This window comes from Emydura macquarii, unplaced genomic scaffold (genome assembly GCF_026122565.2).
Source record: "Emydura macquarii macquarii isolate MOO-44397 ecotype Brisbane River unplaced genomic scaffold, CSIRO-AGI_Emac_v2 contig_369, whole genome shotgun sequence".
In the NCBI taxonomy this organism is placed as follows: Eukaryota; Metazoa; Chordata; order Testudines; family Chelidae; genus Emydura; species Emydura macquarii.
The window spans coordinates 2,561,783-2,588,896 of NW_027130506.1; the positions used below are offsets into that span (position 1 = coordinate 2,561,783).

A 27,114-nucleotide genomic window follows, 5' to 3' on the forward strand; every position below is an offset into this window, starting at 1 on the left:
GAGAGAGTCCAGCAGAGGGCAACAAAAATGATCAGGTGGCTGGAGTACAAGACTTAGTAGGAGACGCTGAGGGAACTAGGCTTGTTTAGTCTGCAAAAGCGAAGAATGAGGGGGGATTTGATAGCAGACTTTACTACCTGAAAGGGGTTCCAGGGAGGATGGAGCGAGGCTGTTCTCAGTGGTAGTAGATGACAGGACAAGGAGCAATGGTCTCAAGTTGCAATGGGGGAGGTCTAGGTTGGCCATTAGGAAAACGTTTTTCACTACGAGGGTGGTGAAGCACTGGAAGGGGTTACCTAGGGAGGTGATGGTATCGCCATCCTTAGAGGTTTTTAAGCTGTGGCTTGACAAAGCACTGGCTGGGATGATTTAGCTGAGGTTAGTCCTGCTTTGAGCAGGGGGTTGGACTAAATGACCTCTGGAGGTCCCTTCCAACTCTAATCTTCTATGATTCTAAGGGGAGGAGCTACTGAACCCAGGACTCAGCTAATTACGGGGGACAATGAATGAAAAAAACAGGGACGGGCGTGAAGGTCAAAGGGCTAAACGGAGCAAACCTGAAGGGCACACCTGCGCACAGAACCCCAGACAGCCCCCACTGCTCCTCAAAAGTAGCCAAGGAGTCAGCGGACGCGGCCCAGAGGACCTCTGCTCAGAGACGTCATCGGATCCACAGAGCTGACTTGGTGAGTTAATTACTTTCTACTCCAGAGATCCAGGTTCAGAATTGTAGCATCATCAGTGAAAATGAATTTGGCAAGTTCCACCTGTCTTAGGTATGTTGTGGTATCATAATTTGTAGCAGGATCAGACTGGCCTATAGAATGACAACGAAATTTCCTTGGACTCCTCAAAACAAAATCCACCATCCCCCACCCTGCCAAGATCCCTTTAAATAGCAACAGACTGAGTACAGGTGCAACCGAATTATGGATCAGAATCCTGGGCTGGCAGGTTGCCTCATGTTGGCATTTAGCATGTTGGTGTATTATGAGGTCATGGTCTGAGATAATCCATAATGCAGAGCATGCTAAATTCAAACACTTAAGACTGTTAGCTCTTCCAGACAGGGACTGAATCCTCTCGTGTTACTACAGTGCTCAGCCCAATGGGACCCTGATCTGGTCTTTTGGACACCACTGTAACATAAATACTAAATTAAGAGGCAGCAAATAGCAGGATAAGCACTGAGGCACCTGTGTCTACCAAAAAATCACATCCTAAAGCAATTGCAGCAATGCTTCCAACCCCTTTATCTTAGGGGAGGAAAAACTTTCCCTGTTCTTTTAGCCCCTAACGTATTGGTGCTGGTGGTTAAGGCCCAGACATAAGCCCAATGCCCATTGAAGCCCATTTCTCCCCTTTCCAAAGGGGTCCTTGCCTCCGCAGCTCAATGCTAGTAAATAAGCACCAAGTCACACTGGGGCTACACTGATTTACACTGGCTGAAAATCTGGCACACGATGTTTGTTCAAAGCAAACTCAGCGTTTTGCTTCTTCTAGGTTCCGCTTCATTTACTTACTAGTTTAACTGAATTCTTTTGCCTTTTAATTATTAAATCTGCATCTTCTGAGGTACAAAATTACAATAATTCATGCATTTTGTCCCAATTTTGTGGTGGCACTCTTTAGCACTAAGGGTGATAATCCTTTGTCCAGTAAACCTTTCTGTGAAATCATAAACCAGAGGACTTCTGTGGGTTAATGTAATATCAATATATGGAAATTAATGTCTTAAAGATCAATGCCAGTCATCAAATTCCCCTAGTGAAAGAGACAGTAATAATGACTTCAATTGTTATAGCACCTTATCATACCAAGACATCTCAAAGCAATTTACAAAGGATATACAAGTCTTAAGAATGCAGTTTGCAATGCCAATCTAGCAATTGAAAGCAAGCAAAAATTTTTAAAAAGTGTCATCTTCGGGCAGAAAGTTACAGTATACAATAATGTGTCAAGACAGAAGGGTGCCATGTAGCTCACCCAGCTCTGTCCATCTAGCCGGCTAACAGTCATAGCTTTTAATATCTTTTTTTTCCTAGGCACTTATTTATTTCTCATTTCTCAAAATATCTTATTCATTTCCTGCCTCAACCACTGAGTTTATTGCATATACATAAAAAAAAATCTCTTTTCAACTCTGTTAGTGGCCAGTCCTTTCCTAGCTTCAGTTCAAAGCACTACCTCATCAGAACAAGCCCTCTGACAGTTACCATTTACTGCAGCTTGTGACGGCTGCCTAAAATTAGCTGTTTTACAGGTGTCACACGCACCAAATCCAATACAACCTATTAGACAGTGTTGAGACACGCAGCCCAGCATCAACCAGCAGGTGGTATTTCAGAGATGCAAGGAGAAAACAGACATGAAACAAAAATTGATAAACTTATGAGATCCATAAGGGAGGGGGCATAATACTTCACATGGGAAAAGTATAGTGTATGGCTCTAGGACCTACATTTTTCAGAACAAAGTTAAAGAAATCAGGGCCAAGATTTTCAGAAGTAACTAGTGATCTGGAGGGCTTCCATTTCTGGGTGTCCAAGTGTAATAGGGTCTGATTTTCAGGCAGTACTAAGCATCCAATCCCTTAAAATAAGGTCTCTTTAAGGTGTGTCAAAATCACTCATCAAAATCTTAGTCTAGGTCAATATTCTTTGGAGAAGATTAGTTTATTAAGATTACAAAGATGGCCATTTGGCTAGTATCAAGCACAAGCACAAGATAAGCCCAGGTAAGGTGTGAAGCTAAAGGAGGACTAGAAATAGTTGACACTTCAGGAGCATGAATTAATATAAAAACTACATTTCAAATGACTGAACAAACAGCAGGTATAAACAGAATTCAAAAGAGTTAATAAAATTAAAGGAAACATCATGAACTAGGTAGCACACCGACAGTGTACTTGGACCTTTACTAGGAATGAATCAAAGGGAATGATCTCTTCCCTAAGGAGCTTACATCCTACACAAAGATCAGGCCTAGAGTCCTGGAGGGCAGATTTAATTTAGATTTCGACCACTGCCCTTTTAGTTTATTTTCTATTTCAATAATGGATTAGTGACAGCATTTTTTCCTAAAATAATTTAGGAGGATGAGCCAGGTGAGGCGCTGCCACTCACAGGTGGGCCTGGTGCAAAGAAGTGCAGTCCTCACAAGCGAAGGAACACCAGAAGTGAAGCTGAATTTTGCAGCCAGGGAAAAGAGGAGCTGATTCCCTCTTGGGGTGACAGCAGGTTGTTAAAAAACTTCTTTTATTGTGATAGTAATTTACAGTTATTATTTTCCTAAGCAAGTTCTTGGTGTTACTTTATCCAATTAGTCTATTATTTATATTATTGTTCCTGCCAAATTTCTGGGTTTTTACCTTTATAACGTTTGAAATTTAAAGTTGGCTCTATTGTGTTAGTTTCTCGCCACCTCTCCTCACTGCAGGCATTGTCTAGCCAAGGTCTAGTTGCAGACTAGGGTTTAAGAGGGATTTGAATGGAGAGAGAGAAAGAGCGCACTTGGCAAAGGGAGATTATTCTAGGTATATATATAGGTCATCATGGAAGAAAGCTTGAAGGTGAATTAGAAAAAGAAATAAAGAGGGAAATAAAGAGTGATGTATTAGCAAGGCTTTCATAGAGACCATGAAAAGCTCAGATTTTATGGAAAAGGTAAAACAAAGCCAGTAGAAGGGAGTGACAGGATTTGAATTGTCAGCAGGGAAGATTATTTTATCTCCTGCATTCAATAGAAGATGTACATATGTAGATCAATGCCTAATGTTCAGTATGTGTATTGTGGGGCATAGCAGCTAACTGATAAGAAGGAATGGACCTAAGTAGCCGTTCTGGACATACTCAGCTGCAATTCCCTGTACAATCCTGCAGTCCTAATGCAGGCAGAATTCCCACTGACTGGGATAAGTGCATGATCTGTGGCAGTGGATGCACTAAGCTGCCTAAATTATCCAGGTGACAAAGTAGTTTAAATTCACACACTGTACCACATAATTTGTTAAGTGATTGTTGACATGATATGATGAATATTCCTGCTTAATCGATAGTAATGTGCTGCCCTAGTTTTTGTGCAGAGCCAATGTTACACAAATTGTGCTCAGATTTACCTCATTAGTTTAAAAAAGATGTTTGCAAAACTGGTTCTACTTAAAGAATCCAATCATAGCCTTTAACTGTGCTCAGGTGGGCTACAGTTTGCTCCTTTTCAACTCAGCACTTAAGAACAAGCCTCTTGTGCCAGCATGGATTAGCTGGAGGTGGCTCACATCATAGAGCAGCCTTTGGGCAGCATGAACTTTCATTAAAGGTAAGTTCCTAGTCCTTTTCCTTAAAAAGATAACCTTAAAAACAGCCCTTCAAACTGACGTCAGGACTGGTGAACAAATTGTAAGGAACAAGCCTCTGCCTCCACTTTTGCAGCAAGAAGCTGAGAAAGGAGAATTAAAAAAGACTAATATACTTGTTATGTAAAGTGAGTCAGTTAATTTAGGGGCATAATCAAAAGAACCATTAGGGGCATAATCAAAAGAACTTCTCTCCAGTTCTTGGCCCTGCCCTGGACTCAGTGGTATGAATACGGTGGACAGGAATTGGTTACCTTTGAGGAAAGCAGGAGAAAATTGTTTCATGGGCCTACCCCAGACACCAAGCCTGGCTCTGATTGTTGGCAGCTTCAGCCCTATCTGAGGCTGGGACTGAACTGCTGCTGTTTATGCAGGAAGCCAGCAAGCTGCAAGTTGCACTTGCTATTGTGCTGACCATGGCAACTGCTAAAGAAAGCAGTGATCCTCCAATCCCTCCCCTTGCACTTGAGCTGTGGAATATCACCAGTGAATCAGGGGAAACCTGCTCCACCAAACCACCCCAAAGCCCTGTGGATAATCAAGATACTATCACTGCTACCAGAGGCTGCACAACTAGCTGCCAACACTGCAACCAGCAGAGGCTGCAAGATACCACCTGTGGATACTACCGCTGATGTGAGGAGCAGCTTCCAGCTAGGAAGCCACCTAAAGGAGACACTGTGAAGCGCAGGGGAGGGAGAAGCAAGGGATACAAGTGGATCAGTGTTTGAAGTGGAGGGATCGATGAATTGGGGGGAAGTGCTCAGAGGAGGAAATGGAGTAAAGAATTAAAAGATTTTGAGGAGGAGCCTATTATACCCAGGGAATGTGCCATGTATCTGATTGAGAGAAAATTGTTTTGACAGAACCCTGTAACAGGATGCTTCTAATGTTCTATCATAACAACGAGAATCCTGTGACACCTTAAAGACTAACACATTTCTCTGGGCTTAAGCTTTCGTGGGCAGAAACCCACTTCGTCAGATGCATAAAGTGGAAACTTCAGTTCGGTGGGTATATATACACACATGCAAGGATGGGTGAGTTACATCACAGTGAGGAGGGCAAGTGTTAATGAGGTAAATTCAATCAGGATGGATGAAGCCATTCACAACAGGTGATGAGAAGATGTGAATGCCAAAAGAGGGAACATTACTTTTTGTAGTGAGCTATCCACTCCCAGTCTCTATTCAGACCTAGTCAGATAGTGTCAAGTTTGCATATGAGTTCCAGCTCTGCAGTTTCATGCTGGAGTTTGTTTTTGAAGTTTGTTTTTGTTGATGTATGGCAACTTTCAAGTCTGTTACTGAGTGTCCAGGGAGTGCTCTCCTACTGGTTTTTGAATGTTTCCATTCTTGATGTCTAATTTGTGTCCATTTATTCTTTTGCACAGTCCGGTTTGGCCAATGTACACGGCAGAGGGGCATTGTTGGCACATGATAGTGTATATCACATTAGTAGATGCGCAGGTGAACGAGCTCCTGATGGTGTGGCTGAAGCGGTTAGGACCTACGATGGTGTCATTTGAGTAGATATGCGGGCAGAGTTGGCAATGGGGTTTGTTGCAAGGATACGTTCCTGGTTTAGTGTTTCTGTTGTATGGTGTGCAGTTGCTGGTATTTGCTTCAGGTTGGGGGGCTGTCTTTAAGCAAGGACTGGCCTGCCTCCCTAGGTTTTTGAGAGTGAGGGATCATCGTCCAGGATAGGTTGTAGATCCTTGATGATGTGTTGGAGAGGTTTTAGCTGGGAGCTGTACGGGATGGCCAGTGGCGTTGTTTTCCTTGTTGGGTCTGTCCTGTAGTAGGTGACTTCTGGGTACCTGTCTGGCTCTGTTAATCTATTTCTTCATTTCCCTAGGTGGGTATTGTAGTTTTAAGAATGCTTGATAGAGACCCTGTAAGTATTTGTCTCTGTCTAAGGGATTGAAGCAAAAGCGGTTGTATCTTAAGGCTTGGCTGTAGACAGTGGATGATTGTGTGGTGTGTCCTGGGTGGAAACTGGAGGCATGTAGGTACGTATAGCAGTTGGTGCGTTTTCGGTATAAGGTGGTGTTTATGTGGCCATCACTTATTTGCACTGTAGTGTCCAGTTCTTGTGTGGACTGATCCAGGCTAAGGTTGATGGTGTGGTGAAAATTGTTGAAATCCCAGTGGAATTCTTCAAGGAACTCTTTTCTGTGGATCCAGATGATGAAAATGTCATCAATGTAGCATAGGTGAGAGGTAAAGGATCTGATGAGACAATCCACCAGTGCATTTCAAGCTCCTAGGAGATATATGAGTATCGAGTCCAACTGGTGTCTGCTCAGGGAGCAGACTGACAGTAGCCATATCTGCAGGGGTTAAAGGCCACCACATAGGTACATGCTGTCATGTGACCCAACAGTTTGAGGCAAACCCGAACAGTCATTAGTGGGTGGGTTGTGATCTTGGAGATCAGGTCCGACATAGTTGGGAATCTGGTCTCCGCTAAGGAGGCATTGGCCTAGGTCAAATTGAGCACTGCCCTGAAGAACTCTGTTCTCTGATCTGGGCTAGAGTTGACCTCTGATCATTTACAAACAGACCCAGTGCTTGAAAGCTGGCCTGTACTGCACTAAGGCTGCACTAATGCTGTGCTGGACCTGAGCCTGCGAGCGGCCTTTGAGCAGTCAGTCGTCGTGGTACGGGTAGACTTGCATGCCTCAATATCTGAGGAAGGCTGCTACCACTGCCATACACTTTGTGAATACTCATGCGCCTACTGATTGGCTGAAGGGAAGTGCAGTGAATTGGTAGTGGCGTTGACCCACTACAAACTTGATGAATCTCTTGTGTCCACAGAAGATAGAGATGTGGAAATAAGCATCTTTTAAATCGAGGGCAGCGTACCAGTCTCTTGGATCAAGGGAGGAGATGATGGAGGCCAAAAGACCATGCAGAACTTCAGTTTCTTGAGATATTTCTTGAGGCAAATGGGCCGTAGACCCCCTTTGGCCTTCAGGATTAGGAAATATCAGGAGTAAAACCCCTTCCCTCTCAAGTCTCGAGGAACCTCCTCTATGGCCCCAACACATAGGAGGGCTTGCACTTCCTGGAAGAGAAGCTGCTTGTGAGAAGGGTCCCTGAAGAGGGAGGGGGATGGAGAAAGGGAGGCCCGATGACTGGAGCCACAAACAGCGTCTCATGGTGACCGCTGACATCGTAGGCCTGGTGGCTGAGTCAGCTGCATCCAGAGCTGCCTGGAGAGAGGACCTGGACACTAACTTGCTGTGAATTCCTCCTCCAGAATGGCTGTGAACTCCTGCCTCCACTCTTGCAGCAGGGAGTCCTTAAATTTGGCCAACAAGTCCTACAAGTTAAAATCTTACTTCCCCAGAAGAGGCTACTGGTTAGAGATATGGAACTGGAGGCTACCCATCGAATAAACCCTTGTGTCTGAACAGCTGCAATCTCTTATTTTTGAGGGTAGCACTCGACTGCCCCGTCTGACCTGCTCATTTGCCACCAACACTACCTGAGACCACAGGGTATGCATGCGTGTGCACAAGTATAGGTACTCCAATCCCCTGGCTGGGACATAGTATTTCTTTTTTGCCCTTTTTGAGGTAGGGGGCAGAGACGAAGGGATCAGCCATAGTTCCCTGACAGGTCTCAACGGCGCTTCATTAACAGAAGGGACACTCTGGAGGGAGCCACTGCAGCCATGATGTCAACTAGGCTGCACGCAGACTCCTTTAGCACCTCAACTTTCAGCGTCAAGTTTGTGGCGACTCTTTTCAGGGGCTCTCAATGGGCCCTGAATTCATTCAGCAGGAGCAGGTTACTGGGGTCTGCGACTGCCTCATCTGGGCATGATGAGGAAGAGGCCTGCACCAGGGGAGGGACTGCCTCCTCTTCCTCCACCTGCACCAGGGGAGGGACTGCCTCCTCTTCCTCCACCTGCACCATGTGCATTGGGGCCATTTCTGGGATATCGGTACCAGGGTCAGTACCGGAGTCAGGGTCCGGTGCCAGACAGGAAGAGACAGTGGCTTGCCTCTTGGACACCACTGAATATGAGCAGTGCAGAGGGGGGCACGGTACTGGGGGAAACCCCCACGGGTTTCAATACTGCCACTGCACTGGCCAGTGGTCCGGTGGCCATGCGCCAGCTGGGGGGCTGGTGACAAAGTCTGGTGCATAGGCTGGGTACCGGTATGTCCTTGGTAAAGCAAAGGATTCCCCTTCAGATTCCAAAGAGGATTCTTCCCTCAAAGACCATGGTGGCGCAGTACCCGCTTCTACTTCCGGGTGGTGCTGGGGAACCAGTGAACAATGATTGGCCAGAGATCGCTGCATCGGGAAGGTTTTCTCCTGGATGGTGCCATGGAAGTTGGTGCCACGATGGAACTCTCTGCCACTTGATCCCTTCTATCCCCAGTTGCCTTGGCTGGCAGCAGGCTTTGAGCAGTTGGTGGGATCAGGAGAGACTTCAGGTCCTTTGATGCATGGAAAGCCTCCAGAGTCAAAGGGGCCCACAGGTGCGAGGTCCCAGGACCACTGCCAGGAATTGGAGGCAGGTCCCAGACCGGACTCGATGCTCTAGGGGGAGTCGCTGGAGCCAAGAGTGGCTCTGGGGAGGATGAGTGGCCCAACATGGGTGTCACTACGTTGGCCCCTTCCAGTTTGTCCCTCTTCGGGGAGCACCCTCTCTGCTGTGTCCTATGCGTCTTCCTCGGCACTGGGGATGGAGAATGGTGCTGTGAAGATCACGGTGGAGCACTTCGCACAGAAGCCAAAGTGCTCAGCACCGATTCGGAGCGGCTCAGCTCCGAGACTGGTCTGAGGGCTGCCTCCATGATGAATGTCTGTCTTTTTGAGTGCTCAGTCTGAAGCCCTGGCAGATCTGGCACTCCTCTTTAATGTGAGTTACCCTGAGGCACTTTAGACAGCTAGAGCGTGATTCACTCTCTGGTGTGGGCTTGCCGCAGGAGGCACACAGCTTGAAGCCTGGGTATCGGGGCATGCCCAGCCCCTGGGCCAAAAGTCCCTCGTCAACAGGAGCAACTATTCATACTACTGTATATACTAACACTAACTCAGAACTATGTACACAATCTACAATAACAATACAATATATGATAAAAGAGTCCAAACCACTGGGAAGAAGCCTTTCAAGAGAAAGAAGGATCATTCCAGGCAATTGTCACGGATGGGAAGAAGGAACTGAAATGGTGTGAAGCCAATGGCGCTCCTGGTTCTGGTGCATACATGCGCTGCTCCAGAGGGTGCTAGAGCCGATACCACCAAGGGAAAAATCTCCAGCAACTGTGCATGTGGTATGCACACACCTAGCATGGAATGGACATGAGAAAGCGCTCGAAGAAGAAACATGAACTAAAAAGAAAACTAAGTAATAAAGTAAAATGATTTTTTTTTTTAATTTTGCCAAAGTTTTTCAAAATTAAAAAACAGGAAAAGAAATGAAGATGTTGTGAATTTGTTTTCCTGGGGTTTTGATCAGCTATACTAAGCAAACAATAATAAATCTGTGAAATTCAATAACACAAATCACTAAGTCTGCAGCTCCTTCCTCTCTTGTGTTAGTATTGTCTTTCTCACCATCCTCATGTGTTCCACATATAGTGATTGTCATTTTCTCTATTCTCGTTCTAATTTAGGATCCAATCCTGCAAGGCTTAGAGTGTCCTTGACTCTCATTCAATCTGTGGGAATTCAGATGCTAAATGCCTTGTAAGATTGGACCCTTTGGTTGCATTCAGATAACATTACTCACAGTGAGTAGCACCGTATCCCAGAAATGATTCCTACTACTTGTGGAGTAAGGTTATGATGCAGTGCAAGTTATGCTATCAGAATCTGGCCCTAAGTGGATTATAAGTGGCCAAGGACCTTGTCTTTCTCTCTTTTTTCTCATGAAGTGTCACATACTCCATATAGTGCTAAATTCCATTCTACCCAGATAGCAACAAAACAGCCCACTAAATTCTGATAGTAGAATAATTTCAAATTAGTTATAACTGAAGAAGCAGAAGGAATACAGCTTGACTTTCAGATCCTAGAAAGAATTTGCAAAGGTACCAATGGAAAAAAACAACATTTCTAAAATTGTAAATAGGATCAATTTAATTTAAAATTACTGAGGGAGTAATAACACAAATGGGACCTCATAATGTTTCTTTTATAGAATCACTTAAAAGAAATCTACAAGCAAGATTCAAAAGAAAGAATGTATTCGTATCTTTTCCCTAATAGAAATTATCTACTTGCCAGGTAGCTCACAAATGGAGAAAATAGCTAATTATCTTTCAAAATCAGTGGCAAAGAATCATCTCCAGAAGTGGGCAATACTGCTTTCCAATGCCTGCCCTAAATCTCGAGAGTCCGTGATTCCTCTTTCAGGAGCTGGCTAAGAGACAGCTGTCCAAAAATGCACTTGTAAACTTGTACTGTACCTTATTTTAATCACATTTTGAATTAATTGCTCTTTGACTTAAGAGCCATAGATGATTCCAAAAGAACATCATTCCAAGTCAATAACACTGTTCTGTGCAGAGAAGGGACGGGGTTAATGAGAAATTGTACATCATGATTACTGGAAGTGGTTCAGTAAGTAATTTACTGTACTGATGGGAACTATATTGATTCCTTACAAGTCTTGGGTAAAGACTGTTAGCCAGTCCTGTTTTTCAGATGAATATATTCAGGACCTGATGATTTTAATAGGAGGAAATAGTAATAACTTGAATTCCCATCTGAAATATAAATTCAGGTGCAAATCATATTACACTGCTTTTCAAATGTGCTGTAAAATGTGAGACAATCATTTTAGTGCTCTCAGGAAGGACCAAACAGGACCCACAAAGCAAATTAAGGATGAATGTAAACCTTTAGCAGGCAGTCTATAAATCCACATTATCTGGTGTATATATATTTGCCAAGCTACTTCCTGGCTACACAAAATTAATTATATTTAAGCACCAAAGACATGTAATAATGGACTTCTCTTACACTGCACATCATATTTTTCAAGCAATGAACTCCAGTACTATTGCTTGATTGTATGTATCTGGTAGATTTATAGTACCCTAATCAAATAAACAACCTTCAAGGTCTTTTCTATTTGTGACAGGTAAAGTAAATCTGTCAACGCCTTTGATTTTATCTGCCATCAGCTAGATACATTGTTCTTCAATTCCTTGTTAATCTAATGTTGCTCAGTAGGCGGCCCATTATGCGCTACAAATATCCCATTTCTTTATTAATTGCAAAGAATCACATTAGAGCATACCTACTGGCAAAAAGAGTAATCACATTTTCATATATAATAATGTACAGTGTAGATGTAGAAAAGAATAGGAATGGACAAGACAATTTGGATAGTATTAGAACTGATACAACCCTTTAAACAAAATGCAAACAAAGTCTTTTCTGGAGTTTATAAAAGAGATGGAGTTTAAAAAAAAGTCCTGATTTCTGCCAAAAGGAGAAATATTTAAATACCACAAGAAAACACACTGCTTTCTTGGAACATCCAACCCAGCCAGCATTGGTAAGTACTGGAAACCACAACAGTAAACCTGTTCTTTTGGGAATTCTAGACAGATTTCTAAATCAAAAGAGATGATGAGGTTTTGTCTGGAAATAGATTTAGATAAGTATCCAAAAAAGAGAGGGAAAACCTCTGCAACGGATGTGAATTTAAACAAGATTCCCATTTATTTAAGTGGGAGACGTACACCTGCTTCCACTGTGAGTGCATATATATTTATTCATTAACCCCCTTGGATTGCAAAACACAGTCAAAGAGTCACATGACTAAGGGTCAAATTCTGCTCTGGAAGCCCTGTACCCAGATCCAAGGACAGAAGTCGGAACTCAATATTTTGTCACTTGCTCTAATTTGATATTAGTCGTTCTGATCAATTGTTCAAAACCTTTAGGCCTCTAACAAAACATTCTTCTAAGTCATTAACCTTCTCCCTTCCATTTCTGCTAGCTGGTTAAAAAAAAAAAAGGCAAACCATTTAAGAGCTGGTTTTTTTCAAACTTTTATAGTGTGGACCACATCTTAATAGAAAAGTTATCTTAGGGACTGTTTCTTCACCCATTTGGGAATGTACAGATCACCTACCCCTCCCCATTCATGATTGTCCAGTACCCACGTGGCAATTACAGCAAAGGTTTACATGGAAAAGTAATATTAGGAACATGTTTGATGTATTTTTTTAGCTTCTTTTAATGCCAAATTGCTGGAAATCAAGAGAACCCAAATCGTGTAATCAGACAGCTTTCTGCAGACCATTATCAAAAACTCTGTGGGCCATCCCTGGTCCCTGTGGGGCACAGTTTAAGAACCTCCATTTTAAAGCACTAGATTTTCCCATCATTAGCACTTTAAAAGGAAAGCAAAACTGAGCCCTATTATAAACATGCTTTCATGTACCAACACTGAATAAATAATGTTTCCTAAAACTCCCCCCTCCTGCTCCAGACCCTTATCTCAGCAGAGTTTTCAACTGTGCTTTTTTTCCATGCCTCCACTGGTTTTCCTTTTTTATTAAAAAATGAAATTGAGAGAATGGATGAAATCAGGAACTCCAGATCAGAGGTCATGGTTCTTTCCTAGAAGAAAGTGGAGTGTTCCCTCCAGGAGAAGGAGAGCATCAGCCCTTAGTGGAAGAGCTTAAGTATCTACAGGTCTTGTTCATGAGTGATGGTAAGTGGAAGTGTGAGACTGACCAGCGGATTAGTGTGGTGGTGATGCGGACGCTGTACTGACCTGTGATGGTGAAGCAGGAGCTATTTTTTGGACAAAGCTCTCAGTTTACAGGTCAATCTACATCCCCATCCACACACCTATGGTCATGAACTTTGCATAACGACTGAAAGGATGAGATCACAGGTACAAGCAGTGGAAATGAGGTTTCTTCACAGGGTGGCTGGGCTGATTCTCTGAGATAGGGTGAGGGGTTCGGCTATTCAGGAGAGCCTTGGAGTAGAGCCGATACTCTTCCGAATTGAGAGGAGGCAGCTGAGGTGGTTTGGGCACCTGATAAGGATGCCCCCTGGTAGCCTTCCTTTGGAATTATACTGGGCATGTCCCACTGGGAGGAGACCCCTGTCTGGGAACACCTGAGAATCCCCCCAGACCCTGTTGCGGAAGAAAGGGAGGTCTGGTCCTCCCTGCTGTCCATGCTCCTGCCGTGACCCTCACCAAGAAAAGTGGCATAAAGGAAAGAAGAATATGTTAATATTCATGTTAATAATATTAATAAAAAGGTAAATTAAAAGTAGCATGGTCACAGTTTAAGTACTACAGAAATCTTCAAACTTCAGAATCAGCCTCTCCCCTACCCTCAATGGCATCAATTAGACATTTAGCATTGACATTTCTCTTTTAAGTGGCAGCCTAGCACCTGTTAAGTTGAAATATAACCTTTGATGGGCCCTTAGCCTACAGCACATGCTGATCATTTTTCAACCTCAGGGGAAAATAATTTTCCATTGTAAGAGCCAGCTCTAGTCGATTTTGTGCACATTCCTATAGCTCTGGATATTGATTTTTATCTATCTTCTGTGGGTCTGAGTCATATCTCACTTGCATCATGTTACTCCACAGACTTCAATGGAGATTCTTCCAATTTTCACCACTATGACTGAGAGGGGAATTAAGCAATAACAATCTTATTCTGCCACTCCTACTCCAGTTGAGCAGCACCTTATTCAAAGTTGTCCGATTGAAATCCATAGAACTATAGCACTTTCAGGGTCAGGCACTACTCAAAGGATAGAGTTGGCAAGTTGAGCTCTGAGTGTTCCAGACCTTGTTTAAGCCAGTGAAAGTCCTTCTGCTGGATTTAGTGGGCTTTCGATCAGCCTTTGCAGAGAAGAATCACAAAAATGATTTGAGGGCTACAAAAAAATAAATAAATAAATAAAATAAAATAAAGGCCTGACACTGAGAGACTTAAGGAATTCTATCTATTTAGGTTATCAAAAAGATGATTGAATAGTGACTTGATTGCACCGTATAAAAACCCTCTTGGGGAGAAAAACACCGAGAACTAAAGGGCTCTTTAATCTAGCAAAGAAAGGCAGAACAATAATTAATGGCTGGCAGTTAAAGCCAGACAAGTTCAAATTAGAAATTACGCACAAATGTTTAAGAGTGAGGGGTAGTTAACCATTAGAACAAACTACCAAAAGAGGGGGTGGATTCTCCATCTATATCTTCAAATCAAGACTGCCTTTCTGCAAGGTAAGTTTTTGTTGAACACAAGTTATTGGGATCAGTTCAGGTGTAACTCAGTAAAATTCCATGACCTGTGCTATTCAACAGGTCAGACTAGATGATCCAATGGTCCCATCTAATCTTAAAAAGCCACCTATGAATCTGCAAAAGAAAGAACAAAAAAAAAGAGCGGGAGGGGGGAATGAGATAGTGTATATATAAAACAAACACATGAGGCCCTGGAGTTCAAGAAAGATGTGTCCATTTGCAACCTGCCATCTTAAATGGGTTTTCTTTCCAGCTTTATAAATCTAATGCAACAGTCAATTCACAGTTTAAAACTACTTCACATTAGTAAATACCTAGGCTCTGTAAGATGAGCCCTTAAAGTACACACCTTTCAATCCAGCATACAGATAGAAATGCACTTACATACATCATACAGTCTATATCTGAAAAGCAACCACACAGTAAGAGTATGTCTACATTGCAATGAGACACTTGTGGCTGGCCCGTGCCGGCAGACTCAAGCGGTGTAAACGTTCGGGCTCAATCTGCAGCCCGAGCTCTGGGATTATGAGAATTGGGAGGGTCCCAGGGCTCAGACTGCAACTCCAGCCCAAACATTTACACCACAATTAAACAAACAACTTCTTAGCCTGAGCCCTGCGAGCCAGAGTCAGCCAGCCCGGGCCAGCCACAGGTGTCTAACTGCAGTGTAGACATACCTTATGAGTCCCTTGTCAGCAGAGGAGTTGATTCCAATGAATACTAATCAGCCACGAATTACAGAAATTAGATTGGAAGAAAAACAACTTGTATCTGATAAATATATTTCTGTATGTAACAAACCATGCAGATAGGTAAAATTAGAAACTATCTGCATAAGGATTTCATACATCACACTTTCGTTCTATCGCTAAGAACTGTAATCTAAATGTGCCAAAAGAACAAGACAGCACTTTGCTAAAAACAATGTTTTCCTTACAAAATGTGCATTAGAGACTAAAGATCTGTTAATGAGATATTAGGCCAAATTCAGCTCTGGTGCATATAGGTGCACAGCATATCTGATTTCAACTGCAATGCAGCCATTTACATCAGAGCTGAAATAGGAATGTAGAGATGCAAATAATCTTCCTATATTTAAGGAAACACGTGTTTAACGTTTTTGGGTGTTGACAATTTTAATAAAGATTTTTCCAGACCGTATGTTCAGTGGAAAATCTCTATATCCAGATTAGGCCACATTCAACCTTGAGGCAGTAACAAAATCGCTCATTTCCCTCCAGTACATTAATCTACACTCACCACCTCGGTGTAGAAACTAAAACGTTTTATACTAGCTTTTTAAAGAAAGATTCTTTTTATGCATGAGTTACATTTTCTTGATTCTAAAGAATAAATGAACATTTTAGGCTCAGTGGTCTTGCATCAGCAGCATTCACATGCTTCTCAATATGGATCCTGATCTACTAAACATATTCAAAGAGAAAGGTTTGTATAACAGCAACAGAAGTGAACATAAATTAAAAAAAATATATTAGAATCATAGTTGAAGATGGAAAAGTCCTTCTTAGACATCTAGCCCATCCTCTAGCATATATTTAAGATACTGTATATGATTTACACAATAGGCAATCCATGATAAATACATTTTCTTTCTTAAAGTCCTGTTCAATTAATCCTTTCTATCCTGCTCTCCTCACCAGTAATTTCTCCAACTCCTTCCTTCCTGGAACGGTTGCTTTGTGCATTCTTCGTCTTGTCTATCTTGAACTATTATGCTCTTTGAGGATAGGTATGACAATGTTGAGGGTGAAATCCAGTCCATGCCCAAAAAGTCAGAGTAACTGGTCTCTGTGTGGGTGACACAGAGGAGGATTACAGCAAACACTTTCCCCACATCATGGATCAGGGTCCCTTAGTTATTTTTCTAGCCCATAAATGGACTATCAGCTACAGTCCCTTCACACCGATTGCATGAGGTGTTGGGGCAAGCGGGTCCATGTTTACATGGATCAAGTTATCCCTTGCCTGGCCTTTTCCAGCTCGCCCCTTGTGACTTTTCTATGCCAGGGGTGGCTTGAGATCTGTTCTGCAGTGCGCACGGATGTGCAGTCACCCATGCACACACATACACATTGCCCTCGTGCTGCCTTCACAGGTTTTTAAATGGTGTGGAGGACATTTCATAAGGTCCATTTATGATGCTATAGGAATTTTTAAAAATTAAAAATAATAATGTAGACTATCACAATCACTGAAAACCCTCACTGTCTGGGTTACAATAAAGTTAGCAAGGTCACAATTAGCAGTTAGTGTGCAGTAGAGTCTTACATTATTTGTATATCAATATAATCGATTGAAATGTACAAGCTGTGGGAAAATGGGAAGTGAAAAAACATTGAGTAGGTGAAACTATTTGAAATTGTGAGTATACCAATGCAAGTCATGTACAGCATCACTCAGACAAAGTGTCCAGAGATTGGATTTTTATAAAAGGAAATGTTACAGCTAGCAAGGCCAGAGGGGGAGAGGGATGAAAGATGTTAGGCGTGTAAAACCCTGGGCTTTCATCTCTGGAATTTAAGTTAACCCTTAGGAACTTATCATAGCATTGCTCTCTTTGAAAATAGACCTGGATTGCTCTGAGGATTCTATGAAAAGGTTACCAGAGGATGTGGACTCTCTTCCACTGCCATCAGCAAAGCAATAATATACAGTCTCCACAACAGCACTGAATGGATTTCATCTCTCCCCCCAAAATAAGTTTTGTCAAGAATAAAACAGGATCATATTGCGAGGCAAAGAAATGGGGAGGTAGATTTCTAATAATGGGGGGAGGGTATTTATTCAAAGCCTATACCAATCCTATTCAGCCTTTGTTTATATAGTTTGTGAATGAACGTTTGATAGATACTGCTAGTTTTAGGCCAAATTCTGCTCATAGGGTATGGAGTAACTCCATTGATTTCAGTGTCTTTAAATAAGAACCTGGGATTCTAAGTCTGAACATAGATTTTGTGATGGGGCCTTTTTGGAATAATTTCTTTTGAATAACTTCTTAGATCCAGGACACTAGTCTAGCCCAGGCAGATGGGGCAAAGTAGCTTCAAGTAGCTTTAACTTTGTATCTCCCTAATTCTGGACTACTTGCTGGGGCTGGTGTGGTCCCTAATTTCAGCTAGGGGCTGAGCAATCCCAGGGCCTTGAACAACTGTCAACAAGCTGCTCCACAACCCAGAATAGCCCTATTGCAATCCATTCTGGCCACCATAGATGCAATCCATTCACAAGCTTTTGAATAACGTTCTGCAGATTAAACCTATCTGCTGGTGACTATGATTTACTGACAGTAAAATAAACACAATATTCCAGCAATAATTCTAGTCCAAGCACAGAAAAATTCCCCCTTTTCTATAGTTAGGGAAAGTCATTAATTGTTATACGAAAAAAAGCAAAAATGTAATCAAGAAGTAGTCTAAATTTAGCAGGTCCTCAAAATGCTTTGTAGAAAGTGATCATATCCCTTGAAAAGAACTGAATGAAACTTATTGCTTCCTGTAAAGACTCTCACTAGTGGATGTAATTGCATGTTTGTACAAGTGGCTCCATCTCCAAACGGGGTGGCTTATACAATTCTTTTCATGGGGGAAGTTCACTGTGGTATAAAATGTATCTGGCTCATCAAAGCTTTTCTTACCAAAGTGTTAATGAACTAGTTTACAACACCTACTAAATCTTGCACAGGCCACTCCTGACTTTTTTTCCTTCCAGATGGATGATCATAATGGTGTAAAATTTCCTAATAATTTTTCCAAGTCAGGAGTAGCCTGGGCATAATTTAGTACGTGTTGTTTACTAAGAGTTTGCTTACATAAAAATATGTAAATATTTGTTCTCTACCATTCATTCTGGCGCTAAAGTGGGATGAAAAGAACCATCTCTTCCCACCTTAAAAAAAAAAAAGTTGTTTCTTATGAGAGTTCTGAGAAAAGAAGGAATCTATTTTCCATCTTCTCTGATCATAAATTACCTTTTCTGACATCTGGAATTCCAGAACAAGTAGAAAATGCTCAGATACTGTAACTGATGGTTTACTGAGAACTAACAATATCTCTGATAAGGGAATCAGATAAACAAAAAGGCAGTCCTGAAACGTATCTGGGAAAGAGTCAAAGCATTCTTTATCTGTCAGTGAAATGAAAGTCAGGCATCCATCAGCTTCAGCACAGTAAAGACTGGTCAAGATAGCTGATTTCAGATGCACTGTGAAGGTCAGAATTTAACTCATTTCTAGTAATCTACCACCAAACATAGTCCATTGTGATAATTAAGTTAATTTATGTAACCTTTGGTTTATGTGCCCCAATTAGTATTTTAAAAATAAGAAATAAAACTAAACTGAATTCATTACAGTTCAAACCTCCAGGCTGGTTACAGATAATTTAATTCAGTGGAGGACTGTGAATGACAATGAGTGATAAAATTAAAGAATTTATTTAATATAAATTAGTTAGTTAAGCAAACAGGTATTACAATATAACCACACACTGCATTTATATTCACATTCTATGATGAAATGATGTATTCAGGGATGATTCATCCCTGAATGAGAAAAGATAGATGAACCTTTCTCTACCGATATCTTGATGGTGGATGTGTGCACTTATCTAAAATCACCATACTAGCCTTCTTATAATCAACTATAATAACTCCTCTCAATTAATTACCATTACATTCACCATTTTACCATAATTAAATATTTTCTACTTTCTCACTGGCTACTTAACATTAAGCATCATCATTAACAACATCTGTGTAAATGGTACACCAACAATAACAATCTATACAGATAGCTTTTTCCCAAATATTAACATTTTATCTAAAAACCAGTTAGGACCAAAACATGTTTATAACATGACTTGGGATTATGTCCTAATTTATCTCCAACTTTTGCTTATACTAACAAACTCTACATTACAAGACCTCACTTGACTATTGTCAATCCTATTTTTAGGAAATAGATTTTTGGGCCTACTTACATTTCAACACATTTCTATATAACAGAAGCAAGGATCATCTTTACAGGCTGAAAGAAACCTCCTAAACTGCACAAACAAAATGTGCATGTATACTCATTGACATGTGCAATGCCACATGCTTGAAAACTCTAATGAGTGCTTGTTGACGTGCTAGCATTGGAGCCAGTTTATGGAGGTACAAATATTTATGACATCGAGTTACCTGAAGAGTTTATTTTCAATTACATTTTAAACTGAGTAGTTTTATAATCCACGTTCTTTAGTACACAGACAGTTTCTGTACTCCAGTGTTTGTTATGTTAAAACATCACCTTCTCAAAATATCTACCTTCATCAGCTTGTGACCGAACAATTATTACACAACATGTGCAAAGGAAGTGAGAAGGTTGCACTATTAAGCTTTTAGAAGTCAGGAATGCCAATGTTAAGGTTCCATGAACAACCCCAACTCTATCCTTTGTGCATGTGCATTATAATAGAGGTTTTATTGACATGATCACATAATATTTCTCAAATGACAACCTTCAATTTTCTACCACTTTAGTGACACAATGACAGTGTATATCTTTTAGGATTCTTTTTGAGCAAGCATCTACTTACACCATTTATAGTACACAGAAAATGTACCTACTAACTGCATCTGAGGAAGTGGGGTGCAACCCACGAAAGCTTATGCCTACTGAAATTAAATTTGTTAGTCTTTAAAGTGCTACAGAACTCTCGTTGTTTTTACCTACTATAGATTAGTAGTAAAAAATGATTTTGCTTGTGTCACATTTTCCAATCATCAAGCAATACTTTACTTCGTCTGAATGACTTTTTAAAATACATTAAAGGAAATAGAAACAAGAGAGAACAAAATTAATGTTCTATGAGAGCACAGCATGTGTCTTTCTGTAACATTCTGCCTCATATAACTGCAGCTGCTCCTAGAAACAGGCATTCTCCTTAGATATAGAAAGATGCACTACAGCGAAAATAAAGTCATAATTATGCATATGCACATGTATATACATACATACATGTACACCACATATCCTTTGTTATATAATATAATTAAGGTTGCCTGACATTTTCCATTAGCAGTCTCAGTTTTCAGTTGCTTATGACTTCATCAAACTAACCATTTAGGCTGAAATTATTGGTCAGGTGTCTGCATTTTTTTAAATAAGTTTTTAAGTTGTTTTGCCCATGTTAAAAAAATTCTTACGGACATTTGGTTGAGACGCTCCATGCTTGGGATCAGGGGGTTTGAATTGGGCATGGATGTCACCTTTGTAGGGATGTGCCTTTTACCATCCCCATGAAGAGCCGCCCAAATTTGGCCAAATTTAGAAGCCTTTAAAAAAAATCTCAATTTGCACATAGTGGAGTCTCATTAAAGTCTACAATTAAATTATCCAAAGATTCCATCTATTCCGCACCTGCTCCAGTCCAAGGCTGCGGAGGCTGAGCAGGATTTTCCATGGCATTTCTTCTTCAGGTCAGCCAGGGGCATCTGTGACATGGGAACATTGAGAGCAGAGAAATTTTGTCTTCTGTGCTCTCAGTGCTCCTACTGCTGGAACCCAAGGAGTGAGGATGTGGCAGAGGAGGAGGAGCATCCCAACTTGAATGCAGAGGGATGAGGAACCAGGCCTGGGGCAGTGGCAAGGAGAAGACTTGGACATGGACTATGGAACTGCAAGGGGAGGCAGGGGAGGGGACTGGGACAAGGACTGGATGAAGGAGCCAGGCTGGAGTGGCAGCAGAGGAGAGGGAGCAGAACAAAGGCAGACGGGTTTTCAACCATTTGAGTGTACTCCTTTCAGAACCTGGAATAGAACCCAGGATTCCTGAGTTTCAACATACCTCTGTTCTCAGCAAATAGCAGTGAAATCCAGTGGGAAAAATGTGTCCCTTCTAGAAAACGACAACCCACTCCTGTTATCTGTTACTCTGTTAGTTCAATTGGAAGAAGTCTGTTCGGTGATGTAAAGGTTCTAACCTACTGGTGAACAATGTGGGAGTTAATACCCTATGACTGGACAATTGCTAATATAGTTCCCATTTTTAAGAAAGGGAAAAAAAGTGATCCAGGAAACTACAGGTTTGTTAGTTTGACCTCAGTTGTATGCAAGGTCTTACCACAAATTTTGAAAGAAAAAGTAGTTAAGGACCTACAAATGAATGGTAATTGGGATAAAATACAACATCGTTTCACAAAAGGTAGATCGTTCATTGGAAGATATGGCTTCGGAGAACGGAATCCACGTGGAAAACGACTGGAAAGTTTGGCAGAAATGAAAGAAATATTCATTGGCAACACCTGGTTTAAGAAGAAGGCCAAGAGGAGGTGGACCTGGATCATGCCTGGATCATGCCAAATGCGAAGAACAAGAAGAAGATTGACTATATTCTGATCAATAAGCGATACATTAAATGAAACATTTCAGTAGTGCCATCATTTAACATCGGGAGTGACCATTGTTTGATTAGAGTTAAGCTTAGCTTCAATGAAAAGATGGAGAAGAAAGCGCTACAGATGGCAAATCAGAGACAGTAGCTGAAAATATATGACGCGGCAATCCTGAAAACGAACATTTCCAAGGAAGACTGGAGTCTCATAGATAGCTGCAACGAGGACTATTAATACTTTACTGATAAGCTGAGACAATGCATGAAATCAGCCAAGAAAGAAAGAAAGAAAGACCAAAAAGAGCGAAGGGAAGAATCTCAGAGGAAATGAGCAACCTGTGAGAGAAACGGAAGAATATGAAGTGAAATGGTGGTGACAAACTCGAGTACTCCATTCTCTGTAAGCTGATAATAAGATGACTAAAGGAGGACTTCAAGAAGTACTGAAATGAAAGACTCTTAAAGATGGCTGAAGATCACAGAAGCCTCAAAAAATGCAAACGGGAATTGACGCTGTTCAGATCGACAATAACAGCACTGAAGAACAGGGACAGAAAAGCAGTAATAGACAGAACAGGGATGGTAACGGTCTGCAAAGATTTGTATACCCAACTGTTCACATCCCAAATAAATGTCCCATTACCATCACTTCAACAGATCAATGAGCTTGTACTCCCGGTCCTCGTCACTTGCAGGTTTAAACTCATGTAAATGGTGAATTCTCTGTAACTTGAAGTTTTAAAACCATGATGTGAGGAATTCAGTAACTCAGCCTTGTAGGAAGCAAGCAGCTCCCAACCAAGACACATATATTTGCAATAACTGCAAAAGGTTATGCAAATCTTGGACTGGACTATTTAGTCACATGAGACATTGCAAACCATCTACATCATAGGCTGCAATTTCCACCATCTCTCACAGACAAAAGGATGCCAATCAACCAATGAGGGCACTTACAATCCAACAAGATATTAATGTTCAACAGATTAAGACTTTTAAAATGATACCTCTACAAGACGTACTTTGTACAAAACATCTTGTAATTATATAACTGTTGGGAATATGGGGTTTCTGGAGTGTTGCTTTGAGAGAGACAGTGTCACAGAGTGAAATCAACACAGACTACACCAAACAGTTTCAGGTCCAGGAGCCTATTCCTGCTTCTGTCAAAGAAAATGGCAACACATCACTGTAATTAATGGCTGCAGGATCAGGAACCTAAGCCACTTTGTGACTTTGAAGACTTTACCCTAAAACATTTTTGAAAAATACAATTTTAAGAGTAAAATTTTCAAAAGCACTTACATGACTTATGAACCTAAATCACTTAGGCACTTATGGAAGTGTCTAAAGAGGAGATTCAGCAATCTGTGGCTAGCAACCAAGCAAACTCAAGTGTAGACAAGGAAAGATAGCATTTCCATAGGCTGAGTTTACTCCTGCTTGAAAAAGGGGTAAATTCAGCTGGTGCAAACTGTGTTTTTCCTTGACAACACTTGGGGCTTGCACCAGTGCAGCTATACTAGTTACTGGCCATAGACTGTTGTATTTGAGCTAACCCCAAGTATAGAAAAGGTCTTAGGCACCTTTTGCAACAGTGTTATGAGATGTTAAGAATTAGGTTTTATGATGTTCTCCAAAGGCTTTTTCATCATTGCCTTTGTAACAATGAAATTGTCACTTTCACTGTTGCAAAGTGCAAACAATTCATAACAGGGATACTTTCTTTTCAAAATAGAAGAGTTGATTATTGCGCCAGCTGTGCTCCTTACAACTGTACCTTCGCAGTAGCTCTAAAAATGATAGGAGCCTCAAAGTCATTAGGATTCAATACCTGGCTCATTACAAGTACATCACATGCAATATTAACAATAAACTTCTATCTGGTCTTCTAAGAATGTGTAAGTAGACACTGATAACGGACAGAGATTCTTAAAATGCTGCCGGGATTGCATGGGGGAATTGTATTATTGTATTGTATTGTACATTAGAATTGTTTAACAAGAATGGGTTTATTAACATACATCAGCACTGCACAACATTGAATGACCATGTTTCAGAAGCCAGGATTAATGTGTAACTGATTTTTTTTAACAGACAATCTTGGCATATATCACATTCAGATAAATGTAAATAAAAGTATAAAGTCACAAGGACAGTCTAACAGGAGGTTGAAGAGTATTTTTTTTTGTTTTGTTTTTAATGTCTGAGTTTGCTCATTTATACATAAATGAGCAAATATGTTAATTAAAAATAATAAACGTGATTATGTTAACATGTTAATTTAAACAAATAAATCTGAGCCTCAGAGCTATTGTGAGATTTCTCCTTACATGTACAATTATTATATATGCAAATTAGTGATATGTTTAAGAGATGTTGTTTCCTATATGTACTCTTTCGTATGTTTCATTGTATTAGGGTGGGGTGCATCAGATAGAGAGGACAGACTTTTCCCCTCCAACACTAACTGGAAGTGCAAAGGTAAGTGGCAAGCTACCTTTGTGTTAGAAGTAGTAATTTCCATAATTGGGGCTGTGTGTATATTAAGAAAACTACTCATCTTCAACAAGAATGAGGTTTGGGTAGCTAATAAAGCATGAACAGCAGTTAGTCTCAGCTTTGCTAATGGGTCCCTCATCCTATGCAATGCCTGTTTAGCTGCTAATTTGACCAGCTTAAAAGCCTTCATTTTGGGCGGCAGTCTATTGAAAACAAACTAATGCTACAGAGTTATATCTTTTTCTGAGTTGCTATTTTTATGGCATACATCTAAGTTGAGTGCAATTTAAAAGTTTATATCAAACTTTATAAGTTCACATGTAATTTAAGATGAAGTTACAGGTGCTATTCATCTTTATACAAGGAGTTTGCTTTCAAAATTAGATATTTTAGTAGGAAAGTCATTCGGAGAAATGACAAAGTGTGTTGCGAACATTTTAAGTGTATAAAGAAATTTAATGCGTTATCAAGCTTTTAAGCTAAACTAATGTAATTGTACTATTAAAAATGTTTATTAAGCCAACCATGAATTTACATGACTATGTAATTTTGCAGATAAAATTTGTCACATGATGTCTGCTTATAAAAAAATGAATTAGCAAAAATTACCAGCTCTTCTTCAGAAGCCATGTGAGGAAAGAGTTTAAAATTTATTTTAAATCATTCAGACACACACACACACACACACACGGATAAGAGAGAATGCAAGAGAACACACTTTTTGTTTTTGAGTAACTCCTTTAGCCAGCCTTAAAGTTATATAGCTACTCCTTTTGGATCAAGAATGGTTGCTACAACATAATACTTTGAGCAGTGGCTCTCAACCTTTCCAGACTACTGTACCCCTTTCAGGAGTCTGATTAGTCTTGTGTACCCCAAATTTCACCTCACTTAAAAACTACTTGCTTACAAAATCAGACATAAAAATAGAAAAGTATCACAACACACTATTACTGAAAAATTTCTTACTTTCTCATTTTTACCATATAATTACAAAATAAGTTTATTGGAATATAAATATTGTACTTACATTTCAAAGTATAGTACTGTATATAGAGCAGTATAAACAAGTCAACGTGTGTATGAAATTTTAGTCTGTACTGACTTGGCTAGTACTTTTTATGTAGCCTGTTGTAAAACTAGGCAAATATTTAGATGAGTTAATGTACCCCATGGAAGACCTCTGCATACCCCCAGGGGTACATTTACCCCTTGTTGAGAACCACTGACTTAGAGTACATTATGTAACGTAAACAGGGCTTTTGATTTTAGGTTTTAACCAATAAACATCCCCGATACTAATGTGCTGTACATTAACTGGTCCATATAGATCCTGCTGGTGCACACTAAAGGTTGCCTGGTGCACTTTACCATAGTGCTGTTGGAAAGAGTATTATGTGAATATACAAAGAAAAAGCCCTAACTCCTGATTTTTGGACAGCTACTTAAAAATAAAAAATTGCTAAAAATAAACCCTCAAAATTAAATTAATAAACCCTGAAAAAAAGTCCTCAACATAAGCAATTGCTTAAAAATGGTACATTCACAAGTACAAAATAGCAGAGATGAAAACACAGCTTTGAAAAGTAAAACCACTTTTATAACACTACTGATAAAACAGCCCGAAGACCAGAGAATGAATAAATCTTCCTGAAAGTTCCTGAAGTGGTGCTTTAGGTCCCAACCCTGCAATCACTACAACCATGAGTCCCACTGAAGTCAGAGTGCCACTTACAGAGACTTATTTGCAAGATCTAGTCCTTAATAGTTTTGTGTAAACTGGTTCCTATCACCAGTGTTCCAGATCACAGCCTCAACGGATCCTAAAGAAGTGAGAGCTCCTTTCATGATCAATACAAAAGACTGTATAGATATTACACTAATGTTGGGATTTTTTTAAGCATGTGGAACCCTTGACAAAGGTATACTGATGATATATGAATTACTGCTCTGTATTTTCTAAAGTGGAGTGAGATCAGATGTCCCTTTGTCAGTGATTGTCTACTCCTGACTCTTTGTTATAGTATTTAAGAAGCAAAATTTGAGTTTGTGGAGATTTTATGTTTCTGTTGGCTATCTGGTGTCTGTTCTTTCAAGATGGAATTCTTTCCTGTCTCAGACAGAGAACAAGGAAGGGCATTTGACCTACCTGGTCTGGTGGGCACTGCAGGCTGTTCAGTTAGTCAGGACTTTCAAGCCATGGATTTGTGTTCTGACAGGTTTATATTATCCCCGTTACACAACAGACACCGAGTTAATATGTGTAGCAGTAGCCAGGGACTTCAGAACGGAATATCTTACTGTGAATGGGTATGGAATGCTCTGTGCTAACATATTGCCCGTCACCGTGTTTGCAGGTTTCTGACTCAGAGTAGGCTTGCAGAAACAGTAGGCACAACATTCATAACTGCAATCAGGTCTGCAATGTGCATGTGTGTTCTCTGCAGTCTCCTTATTTCTAATATGCATGGAAAATTCCCTGGGTTTGAGTTTTTGTATCCCTCATCTAGATGGAGGGGATCATCTTGGCATCTTGTAACTTTCTTAATATACAGGATACATATAATGTATAATTAGAGGCCCAACATGTAGCTGGGT

At 40.7% G+C, this 27,114-nt stretch overlaps 1 protein-coding gene across 10 annotated transcripts in view; it reads right to left on the reverse strand.

Moving 5' to 3' along the window:
• SAMD12 (sterile alpha motif domain containing 12) overlaps window positions 1–27,114 on the reverse strand; it is a 197,877-nt gene that overhangs the window by 94,350 nt on the left and 76,413 nt on the right. The gene's annotated exons all lie outside the window — the stretch shown is intronic.